The sequence below is a fragment of the Marmota monax genome, unplaced genomic scaffold (assembly GCF_021218885.2).
Source record: "Marmota monax isolate L192 unplaced genomic scaffold, Marmota_monax_Labrador192_F-V1.1 WCK01_AAM20220418_F8-fsc00126, whole genome shotgun sequence".
Taxonomy (NCBI): Eukaryota; Metazoa; Chordata; class Mammalia; order Rodentia; family Sciuridae; genus Marmota; species Marmota monax.
Genome location: NW_026695245.1, coordinates 697,872 through 710,334, shown reverse-complemented (window position 1 = coordinate 710,334; position 12,463 = coordinate 697,872). Strand labels below are relative to the sequence as shown.

Sequence of the window (12,463 nt, the reverse complement as noted above, 5' to 3'; positions counted from 1 at the left end):
GGGCAAAGGGGTTGACCCCACTTAAAGGAAATGTGGACAGATGAGTAGTGGCAAGAAAGATAATCTCCACCTACATAAAAATCTTGTTTCTTTAGCTTGATGGCTCATCATCCCTTGGGAATATTTCAGGAAGGGTTGTATCCACTCAAGAGTTATTAAAATTACTGGAGGCAGGTGTGGGGGGGTTTACTCTGGCTTTTGGTGGGGGACACTTAATGATGGCTCTTTCCAAATATTTCATATAATATCACACATCCCAATGAACTAAAGTTGTTGGGAGTATCAACCTGTAGAATCTGGTACACAATCACAATTAAAGATTTGTAAGAACTTCCACCCAAAGTCCAGCAATTTATAATAAGGTTGCTCTGATGAATTATTGAATCATTTTGTATATTCCATCTCTTAACTCGAGAATTGATAGACTGTTATATTAATAGAAAATAAACAAGAAAATAACAGCACAAGTCAATAATTTCATCTCAGAAATATTTTGTTTATTATTTATGATATGGCAGGTAAACTGTCGAGTTCCTTGAAGTCGAACACACATTAATATGTAAAACATGGAAATTCCCCATGAAGTCATTTTGGAATTTTGGTGGAAGTATATTAATAATATCCACTCTCTTACTGGCAAAATATACTTCTGTGCTTTCTCTACTCTTACAGTTTAGGATTTGACTTGGCAAATTTTCCCTAGACAGTTACCATTATGTTCTCCTTACAGTTATCATATACAAAGAAATCTGGTTTCTAATTTTCCTAACCCACCTTTAGTTTATCTTCATTCCTTCATTTTCCTGAACTTATTGCATGGACGTTTTCTGATGTTTTTATTTGTTTTAAATTCAAATTTAGTGTTTACACACACACACACATAAACATATAAACACATACATATATGCACATATACATATATATAAGCTCTGTATTTTGTGTTCTAATGAAGTCACCCCAAACAGTACAGAGAAATTCATATTATTACAAATTACTTTAACTTTATTGTTCCTTTTAATTACAGCTATATTCAGCAATTATTCTAATTATGAATTACATTTGAAGAAATTAAAGAAGGCAGCACAAAATATTTGTTATTAAAACAGAGGAAAAGCTGGTGCAGTGGTGCACGCCTGTAATCCCAGACACTCAGGAGGCTGAGGCAGGAAGATTGTGAGTTTAAAGCCAGCCTCAGCAACAGTGAGGCACTAAGCAACTCAGTGAGACCCTGTCTCTAATAAAATACAAAAAAAAGGGGACTGGGGATGTGGCTCAGTGGTTGAGTGTCCCTGAGTTCAATCCCTGGTATCAAATAATAATAATAATAATAATAATAATAATAATAATAATAACAACAACAACAACAACAACAAGACAGAACTTCTGAGGGTTGAGGACCACAGTCCATATCCCAGTGACTATTCAGTGTATGACAGAAGACAGCAAACCTCAGCCATCTGCAATTACCTCTGTACCACTGTACATCATGACTACTGTGTACTAGTTGATACTGTGATGGCCAGCAAGGGTTAACTCCATATCTGACTACTCAATTTACTACAGGGTAGCTGGGTCAGAGTGAGTTCATGAAATTTCTAGTTTGTGCCTCTAACTACCAGTGTGACCTTTAGCAGTTCATCATGATCACTGTGGGCCCTCATTGTTTCCTTAACTGTAAAACAGCTCATTGGAATAAATTACTTTTAAGGTCCTTCTTAGCTCTGTAACAAAAAAAAAAAAAAAGCTTAATTTTGATTCTAATACTGAGGTAGTGATCAGAAGAAACCAATTCCCTTAATAAAGGTCTATAAAATATAACCTGTGGGTCTCAAATTTTATGTTTCCAATCACAGTACTTGTTTTAAAATATTCAGTCCCGTCCAATCTATAAAAATGTCATGCCTTATAAAAAATGAAAATGTTCCCTGAAAAGAAAAAAAAGGTATCCTTACCCTTTAAGCAATAAGAACACTGATAATGAGAACAGTCTTCATTCTGAGGGATCCATCTGCTTTTCTATTACCATTCTCTTTAATTCTATGAAAGTTAGAGTTTGGATATGATGCTTGAAATAAAAAATGATCTTAACTGTTTTTCCAATGATATATTTTGGCAGGTCTAACCTTCAACACAAAAGTTTCCCAAATTCTGAGACCATGGAACCAACAAGTCACCACAATCCATATACTGCTAAATGCTGATTACAAATAAGGTGTTTAACTGCAACTGCTGTGGTGTGAATCAGCTTCTTGTTCAAGTAACTATTTCATCCACAACCAATTTTGCCCTAGAGCTTTTGAAAAACACAATAGAAATCTGTTAAATTGACAGTCTTGCTGAATTTCAACTATTTTATCTAACCAGGTCCACGGTAACAATAGATGCTTGAGAGCTTCCCTTTGATGAAATGTGTTTTTGATTTGAAGCACAGGTACAGAGATCAAATGGACCAAACCCCTTATTCAGATGGCTTCTTACTGCTGCTGCTTTTAGAAAGTGCATGATAAGGCTTAGGGATGTCACTTAACACCATACACAGATGTATGCTTCAGGAAAAAACCTCCAAAACTCTGTAGTAAGATGTTTAAATTAGTATGTTCCTTTTGGTTTTCAAATATTTCATATCAAAATAAGTATAAAAATTTATATGAAAATTAGTATGTTCCTATTTGGTTTTAAAACAATTTCTTAAAATGTTGATAACCTCTGCTACATGGGAAGTGGGATTGAAGTTCTCAAATTTTGACTAAAAAAAGAACCTTTATATTTTCAAGAAACCTGTGTAATTCTTCACACACATCCATTAAATAGATATACAATAAACTCCTGATTATCTTTCTGTGAATTCTATATATCTACTTGAAGGTCTTCCTACCAGGTTTTCTTTTTCCTGCAACCCAGCTAATTTTTCTGGGCAAGTTGCCCATCTGCCCCACCTCCTCAGAAATGAGTTTTGGTGTTTGAGGTATGTTAGCTCATTTAAAAATTAACCTGAACAAAACAAAATAATTAGAAAGGCAATTTGCCCACAATAACGATGAAAATCTTTTTTCAAATCAAACATGTAATACATTCCAAAGACAAACACAAATGACTTTTTAAATAACCATGATTTTAGATTATCTTTGCCTCTATTTCTTTCATTAACATGAATAATTTAGAGTGCTTGCTACATACGGTGAAACTGTTTCCCCTTACTAATTCATTTTTAGTATACAGAAAAATAAGATGTAGCATATTTTTATCTAAGAACCAAAGGTTTAAATTAGACCATAGTTTTAAAGGCAACTTTACTTTCAACATTATCTATAGTTTGGATTCATTCTTTTTAATGTTATACTGGTTCTAAGTTAGATAATGTTTATATTTTCAAGGCAGAAACAGTGTATTGCAAAGTCCTGTGTTGTCCTAGGTTTTTAATGTTCCTCAAGTACATATCAGTTATTTGCAAAGTATTAGCAAGCTCACCATTAACTTTGGGACACTGTGCCCAGAGTTGAGTTAAAAGATTAGTCCTAAGGTTCTGGCTGCACTGAACAAACAACACACATTTATTATGCAAATTAATTTGAGGCTATAAAACACCCTAACATTGCAGTACTAGTTATAACAAACAGCACCGAATGGGGAATTATTCTTGGTTGGGGGGGCACCCAAAACCTCAAAGGTCTCTTTAATGATGACATGAACAGTGGCTTATTACATACTAACTCATCCAGACTCACAAACACAGACATAAAGAATACTTTCTAGATAAACATTTCATCCATATATATAATATCCCATGCTATCCATACGTGCAAATAGGAGTGTGGGGAATAATTTGTATTTCTTAGGTATATTAATATGTAGACTGGAACATTAAGTTCGTTTCTCATTTTGTAAAATTTTTCCCTGGAAGGTGTTATGCTCATGTGGAAAGTGCACTAACTTTCTGAAGTTAAGGGTTTTAATCCACTGCTTTAGAACATCAAATGCTATGCTTGTGACCATGGAGGAAGGGAAAGAATGTCATGAGGAGGAGCCTAGATCTGCACTAATTTTCAGCTTCTCTTGCTAACCAAAAGGTAGTGGTTGGTGAGCAGATTTCTCTGGAGTATATTTCAGCCTCGGCATAAATGCTCTAAAACTTTTTTGATTTCTTCTTTGATTGAAAATAAAAGAAGAAAGGCTTATAAGAGGAGCTTATATGCTAAACACAACACTTGCCAAACTCAGATCAACATCACATACCACCAGGTGAGGCTTCAGGATGTTCATGGAAATGTATGAAATGAGTATGTATGTAGTGATACCTGTGAAAATAAAATATTGCACTTTAAGTGAGTGGGAGAGAACAGATGGTTGGTAATGATTTAAAACATTTATGCATTTGGACTGTCACCAAGCCTCTGTATTACAAAATATGGTGTTTAGTTAGTACATACCAACATCTATATGCAAGGTGCTCATTTTCTGGAGGACGTTACTATAACAAAGGAAATAAAAACTACATGAAATAAGAAAATCCTTGTTTTCTCAAGGCATTCAATGTGTGCTATTTCTTATTTAGTATTCACTCAAAATGTTTTCCATGTGATGAGAAGATTTTAATTCTCCCTCAATTACCAGTCAATTATCAGTGCCCAGGTACTTTATTTTGTTTGAATGTATCAGATAGAATTTCAATTTTATTGTTAATCTGATTCACTTTGACTGAAGCTCTTAAAAACACTTTCAGCAATAATAAAATTTGGTAGTCAGGCTACTTTTGCCCATAGAAAACAATAACATTTTTCGTATCCTCAATTTGGTAGACTGGCATATGGTGTTACAATTATGTACTGGAATTGGCAGGTGGCAGGCCACTCAATCAGGGAGACAGATAAATATTAAATATGGTCACAGTATATTTTGGTGCATTTGTGTGAGTCCAAAAGTCCACGTCTTTTAAACCAAGAGGTATAGTAATAGAAAAGGAAAAAAAATGCATAGAGATAGATTAAAGTTTGGAGTGAAAGAGAAGAAAAATAAGCATTTGTTAACCATATTCTAAAAGGGGGGGGGGAACCTGCCTAAAAGGAGTCCTGTTAGACATCCGCAATGTCTTGATTTGGATCTGATAGCACAATGGGGCGGGGGAGTCACACAAACACACTCCATATTATTTACATGCCATTCCTTCCAAAATCCTGGGAATTATTCAGGCACAGTTTGCATGTGGGAGGGAGTCGGGGGCGGACCTGCGGGGAGGGGAGGGAAGAGGGGCGGCAGCTCTAGACTTAGCACCTGTGAACTTAGTTGGAAATAACTCCTGACAGGCATCAAACGTAACACCTTTTAGCCTTCCAACAGAAACATGCTGATAGACAGGATGTTCAAACGGGGCAGAAGGGAGCGGGTAACCGTGAGAAAGTAACAGCAGCAGCAAGTGACAAAACCACCAAGCAATTCATCCTCTCTCTCTCTCTCTGACCCGCTCCGCTCCACGAGCCCACCTCATAGCGCCCCTTTCAACCCCTCTGCTGAGGCCACGATGGAACCTGAGCTCCGTGTCCTCTCAACTTCCCTCCCACCTCGCCCGCAGCATCAGCAAGGTCGCGCTGAGTTTGGGATTGACGCAAAGGAGACACCACCGCGGAGATGCTCCACTTTCTGCCAAACACTCTGGAAGACCCGGTCAACCGGCATCGGAAACTCAAGACAGTGCTTAATTGACGTCCCCTTTGGAACCTCTACAAGCCCCACGTGGGGGCTAGCAGCAAGAGTCCTGGAGATTAGGGTGCCCCACCGGGACCCAGGACTCCAGAACAGGTGGCTAACAAGTTCCTCCCCCATCAGCCCCTCTCCAAGTCTTCGGACCCCACTTCATCTCCCGCCACCACCACCCCTACCCAGCTAATAAAGTGGGTGCAAGTGGGTTGAGACATTGGCGCGGGGAGAGCAAGGAAAGGTGACATGCCTCCTTCATCCCGCGGCGGTGAAGTACCTGCAAAGGTGCGGATGCACTTCCCGCCCACCCAGAGCCCGCTCCACCGCGGGTGCGAGGCGGCGCCCTGCAGCCTTGGCCCTCGGGTCCCCCAGCCCCCAGCCCCAGCGCGGTTACCTCGCGGGGAGTCCAGGGGAGCCGCCCGGCGCCGGCAGGTACTGCTTTTGCAGGAGCGGAGCTCGGGCAGAAAACTTCCCCGCGCTCCGGGGCAAACTCGTGGACGCCTGCCGGCCACGGGCCGTTAGGTGGCCGGGAGCGGAGCGCGGCGCCGGGAGTACGGGCAGCGCTGAGCCGGGCGCCTGGCCTCCGCGGTCCGGCCGGGCTGGGGCTGCAGCGCCGCCTCCGCGCCCGCCGCCTCCCGCGCCCCCGCCCGCCCCGCAGCTCCGCCTCCCGCTTTTCATCTCCCGCGCCGCCCGCCGCCCGCCCTGCGTTGCTTTTGCGCGGCCTTTGTCGTCCGCCGGTGACGGGTCCTCGGTTCCCCCGCCCGGGGTCCGTCCCATCGCTCAAGTGCCACCTCTTTGCCTGTCAAGGAAGAGCTTGCCTTCAGTGGCTTTCCTGGTTCCCCTTCTGCTCTTCTCCCCTGCACTGTCTCACATTCCTTCCCAGGTTTTCCAGAAACGCAGTCCTGAAAGACAAGTCAATAGGTTAGTTGGTTATCTCAAACACTGATTCTGAAGTCTTAGAATTTCTTTAGCTTTACTTACAGGAGGTGTGTTTGTCTGTATCCAAAGGTTATACTAGATAAGCAAAGTGCCTATTGTAAGCACAGGCTAATGCTGGGGGTGGGTTCAGCAGAAGGTTTGTGGATGTTAAGGGAACTCCCCAAAAGGGCTTTTATATTTGACATTAGCAGACCTCTCAGGTCATGCCTTTCAGAATCCCACAAGCTGAACATTGTGTCAAGGAATCGGTGAAGACCAAGGCTAGGATACATTTTTGATCATTAAAGAACATCCAGCTAATTGAGATTTTAAAAATTAGTTCCAAGCCTCATGCTAGCTACAATTTGACCAAACTAGGGCAAATAAAATTAAGTGAACCTTTGATTACTTATTTTTGCATTCAAGCAGTTTCTATGAATTAATAAAGAAAACCTAAACTTTTAAAAAGCATAAGAGGAAACCTACCTCATTACTACAATAGAATTTTGTTGTTATTCAAATCCAAATGCCTGCCTTTTGCATTTTCAGTGGTCTTATTGCTAATGATTTGGGAATAACATATCTGTTGGTAACAAACTTTGGTTCAGTGAAGAAACACTATTATAAGACTTGCCTGCCTGATTCTGGTTTCTTGGAAACAGAGCCTGAATTATTTTTCTGTCGAGAGTTTTATTTTTGTACATTTTTTAAAACCATGGTTAAAAACACACAAAATTTACCATTTTAACCATTTTAAGTGTACAGTTCAGTAGCATTACAATATTCATGTTGTTGTAAAAGAAAGCTCTAGAACTTTTTCATCTGGTAAAACAAACTATCCATCTACTGAACAACTTCCCTTCTCCTCCTCCTCCTCTCTTTCCCCTGGTAAGTACCATTCTACTTTCTGCTTCTTGAGTTTGACTGCTTTAGATAGCTGAGGGTGTTAATATCTGGAATATATAAAGAGTTCCCACAACTCAACAACAAAAGTCAAATAACCTGATTACAATGTGGACAAGTAACTTACATGAGAGTTTTATCTCTAAATTGTGTGTCTGGTTTGTTGTTTAACATTTAATTCAGGGTCTAAATCCCTTACAGGGAAGATATTCACCACTATACTGAAATTAATTCTTAAGTATGACTTTTAAAGATAAAAGTGAGTGCTCCCTGAGCTGTATGTAGCTGTAATTGATGAGTCCTCCTTGAATGAATTAACCAATTTACACATTTACTTTTGGCTTGGTTCCCTGTATGCCAGCCTTAGATGATCTGGACTCTACTTCTTGTTTGCTTCAAGTCATTTAGCTTTCATAGCCTGTCTCTTCCCACTTGTGAAGTACAGGAATTGATAAGAATATCATTATGATTCTATTATTTCTCAATTTAAAAAAGTTTTAGTAGTTAATAGGGGAAAACTCCTTATGGTCAAGTCCACTTCTGATTGAATTTGCCTGATTGATGGACTACTAGGCATTCTTAGCCTATCATGGAATATGCTAGTTTTTATAATGGTCTTTCCTTCATTTACTTATGATACAGCTATCGAAAACTTAGAACTCATTCCTAGACCTTTTTTTTTCCAAAACCCTGAGAAATATTTCTAATGGCTAAGTGAATAAAATTTGGTGAGTGTTAAGGGTGATGAATAGATGATCAGAAAATTACCTAAAATGAATTCCAAGCACCAGTATATCACGCATCTTCTCATGACATTTGATTGGGAGTTATATTATGCAGTGAAAATACCACCTTTTAATTTCGTAGCTTAACGAATTTAATTTCTCATAGTGAATCATTTCTAAAACATTGGTTCACAGCATGTTTTTCAGCTCTTCAGGCTGTTAATTTTGTTCTTTGAATTTCTTAAAAATATTTAACTATTGACTCTTTCTGAGCAAGCTTATGGATCATTGAACCATTAGTGTTTAGGTAAGTAACAATTATGGTCCTAAAAGTGGTTTCTGCATCAAATCTCAAGGGACATTTAGTGACAAGAGTGCTTTTGTGGGGGCTAAAAGCATGCAATGGAGAAAGGATAGCATCTTCAACAAATGGTGCTGGGAAAACTGGAAATCCATGTGCAACAAAACTCTCTCGCCATGCACAAAAGTTAACTCAAAATGGATCAAGGAGCTTGATATCAAATCAGAGACTCTGCATCTGATAGAAAAAAAGTTGGCTTTGAGCTACATATTGTGGGGTCGGGCTCCAAATTCCTTAATAGGACACCCATAGCACAAGAGTTAAAAACAAGAATCAACAAATGGGACTTACTCAAACTAAAAAGCTTTTTCTCAGCAAGAGAAACAATAAGAGAGGTAAATAGGGAGCCTACATCCTGGGAACAAATCTTTACTCCTCACACTTCAGATAGAGCCCTAATATCCAGAGTATACAAAGAACTCAAAAAATTAAGCAATAAGAAAACAAATAACCCAATCAACAAATGGGCCAAGGACCTGAACAGACACTTCTCAGAGGAGGATATACAAATCAATCAACAAGTACATGAAAAAATGCTCACCATCTCTAGCAGTCAGAGAAATGCAAATCAAAACCACCCTAAGATACCATCTCACTCCAGTAAGATTGGCAGCCATTATGAAGTCAAGCAACAACAAATGCTGGCGAGGATGTGGGGAAAAGGGTACACTTGTACATTGCTGGTGGGACTGCAAATTGGTGCGGCCAATATGGAAAGCAGTATGGAGATTCCTGGGAAAGCTGGGAATGAAACCACCATTTGACCCAGCTATTGCCCTTCTTGGACTATTCCCTGAAGTCCTTAAAAGAGCGTACTATAGGGATACTGCTACATCGATGTTCATAGCAGCACAATTCACAATAGCTAGACTGTGGAACCAACTTAGATGCCCTTCAATAGATGAATGGATTAAAAAATGTGGCATTTATACACAATGGAGTATTACTCAGCACTAAAAAATGACAAAATCATGGAATTTGCAGGGAAATGGATGGCATTAGAGCAGATTATGCTAAGTGAAGCTAGCCAATCCCTAAAAACAAATGCCAAATGTCTTCTTTGATATAAGGAGAGCAACTAAAAACAGAGCAGGGAGGAAGAGCATGAGAAAAAATTAACATTAAACAGGGTCGAGAGGTGGGAGGGAAAGGGAGAGAGAAGGGAAATTGCATGGAAATGGAAGGTGACCCTCATTGATATACAAAATTACATATAAGAGGATGTGAGGGGAAAGGGAAAAAAATCAAGGGAGAGAAATGAATTACAGTAGATGGGGTAGAGATAGAAGATGGGAGGGGAGGGGAGGGGGGGATAGTAGAGGATAGGAAAGATAGCAGAATACAACAGTCACTAGTATGGCAATATGTAAAAACGTGGATGTGTAACCAATGTGATTCTGCAATCTGCATACGGGGTAAAAATGGGAGTTCATAACCCACTTAAATCAAATGTATGAAATATGATATGTCAAGAGCTTTGTAAGGTTTTGAACAACCAATAAAAAAAAAGAGTGCTTTTGTGGAAGAACATCGTTCTTCAGTTTTGGGGAAACCACCTTTATTAAGTATAAGAAAGGCATTCAAACTGAACTGTGAAAATATAAATAATAATATAAGAATGAGCCTAGTGGGCTGCTCAGAGAGATGTAAAAAGTGTGTAAGGAAGATTGGGCAGAGGGTTAGAAAAAATGTACAAAAGTTTAAATTGAAAAAATAAGAAAGAAAAAGAAAAACCTAAGCTATAAGTACAGCACCATTATGGGATAATTCTTGCTATTTCTGAGTTTGTTTTTCTTTAACTGTGCAGGTGTTAATGATGACTTGGCTTAATGAACAGCCAAAATAAAAATTCAGCAGAAATGCATTTAGCACAATATGCCAGGTCATGTGGATGTTGCAAATACCTCTAAACCATATTATTTATAGCCCCAACTGTTTTATTGAGGGAAGGCAGAGATGTATTGACTTGGAAAAAGAGATTTTTACAAAAAAACAGCAGAGGATAGTCTAGTAGCTAGAGTAGTTTCCCTTTATCTTATCTTGTTCTTATTCTTCAAGGTAGGAGTAAAACAAGAAAAAAAAAAAAACCAATAGGGCATGATTTATGCTGATTCACAATCAAAAGAACACAATCTATCCTACTGAACCAGAAGGAGAGAATGGCAGAACTCTTGAAACAGAAGATAGAAATCACCTCATCTAGATACTTCCAGAGAAATATAGAAATACAAAACTCTTAAAGAGAGATTTAAAGCGGCTATATGCATGTATGAAAATGCACTTAATATCCATTAATAATTGTAATAAAACGGTTCTTAGACAGCTTCATTGGTTATATGGAATGGAAAGAGGCTTGGAGAACCGAATTTGTCCACGTGATGTGGGGCAATTCTCCCATCCCTGGGCTCAGTTTTATTTCTGCAGCATGTGAGGTCAGGGACCTAGATGGTTTTAAGGATCCTTGGGACTTTAAAATATCCTTTATGTCTGACCAAGTTCATTTACCTTGAAAAAGTTCCCCAGATTATTTTCACCTTCATATATAGATTTAGCCACATTATGACATTCAGTGTGAATTCTATTCAGAAAATAAAAGTTTCATGTGGACATTTTTTCAAGAGAAGAAATTTCCAAGACAAATAAGGTGAACACAATGGAGGAAGGGAGGGCTATTTTTCCCTTCCCAGAATGCAGAATGTGGAATCATGCAAGTAGAACTTCCTCTCTGAAATTCAAGAAGAAACTTTTCAACATCAGAAATAAATAGGACACTGGGAAAAGCATTAAAACTTCCTGTCATGGAGGAATCTGGAAAGGCAATGATTTGCCTCCTGCCATCGCAAGTATGGCATAATAAACTATAATTGGGGTTAGATCAAAATAATTGGGTGATGGAGAAGTAAAGAAAACTGTGTTTCATAATGTCTTTAACTTCTTTTTAGGAAGACATTCTTAAAAACTTAGAAAAAAAATAAAGGACCAGATATATCTAATTAAAACAAAAATTAAGAATTCAGAAGATTATTGAAGAAAAAAGGAATGCCTTGAGAAAAATGAAATATGGAAAGAGCATAGGATTAATAGTAAATGAGAAAGAACTATGATCCCTAAAGAATTAAAAACTTTTAAGTTATATGAAAAATAACGTTGATCAAACAGAAAAACTAAAAGATGATTATAAGTAAAGAAAAGTGAAACAAGATGTGTTGCCATTATTTTTATGTATCTGCTTCCTAAATAAAGCAATAATTCAAGGTCAAATAACTTGGAATATTCAGTGCTTAATAGTTTTGGTAAATAGAGCAAGTCAATAAATATGTATTGATTGGTTGATTGAATAAGAACTGCTTGCAGTTATTTTAAGAAAATCAAAGTCACTTGGGAATTTATGTATGTAATTTTTTAAGTTAAGCAATTATGAATTTTCTTCAAAAATAATAAAAAGAAAACTTTTTTCAAATAGTGATCTTTAACTTCTTAGCAATAAAATTTCATAAATCCTATTTATATATAGTAAAACCTAAATTAGAAATAGATCAAATGTGGAAATACACATGTGCCTCTGTATTAAAAAACTGTATTTATACAACTTTAATTGTTTAAAGGGAAAATTTTATGTGAACAGTATACCAAAAATTGCAGTAACTTCCTGTAAATCAATATTCGGATACATAGTTATTTTCCAATGTGGGCTCAGTTTTTGATATGGCAAAACAAAGATATGGATAAATGACTTTAAACCTTAAGTCAAAAAAATAGTTTGAAATGTTTGGAATCCATGAGGGGACTTTCATACTGTAAGTTTCAGCAGTAACATGTCAAAGGACGAGTTTGTGATAGACCTTTCCTTGCCAAATATTTTATT

The 12,463-nt window shown here is 37.9% G+C and overlaps 1 protein-coding gene across 4 annotated transcripts in view; it reads right to left on the bottom strand.

Annotated features, from left to right (window-relative positions):
- Chst9 (carbohydrate sulfotransferase 9) overlaps positions 1-6,281 on the bottom strand; it is a 268,994-nt gene extending 262,713 nt beyond the window's left edge. For all 4 annotated transcript variants that reach the window (XM_046433284.2, XM_046433295.2, XM_046433305.2 and 1 more), the window contains exon 1: positions 6,086-6,281. The gene's annotated coding sequence lies outside the window, so the exon portion shown is untranslated. The remainder of the gene's footprint in view (positions 1-6,085) is intronic.
- Positions 6,282-12,463: the final 6,182 nt, after the last annotated feature.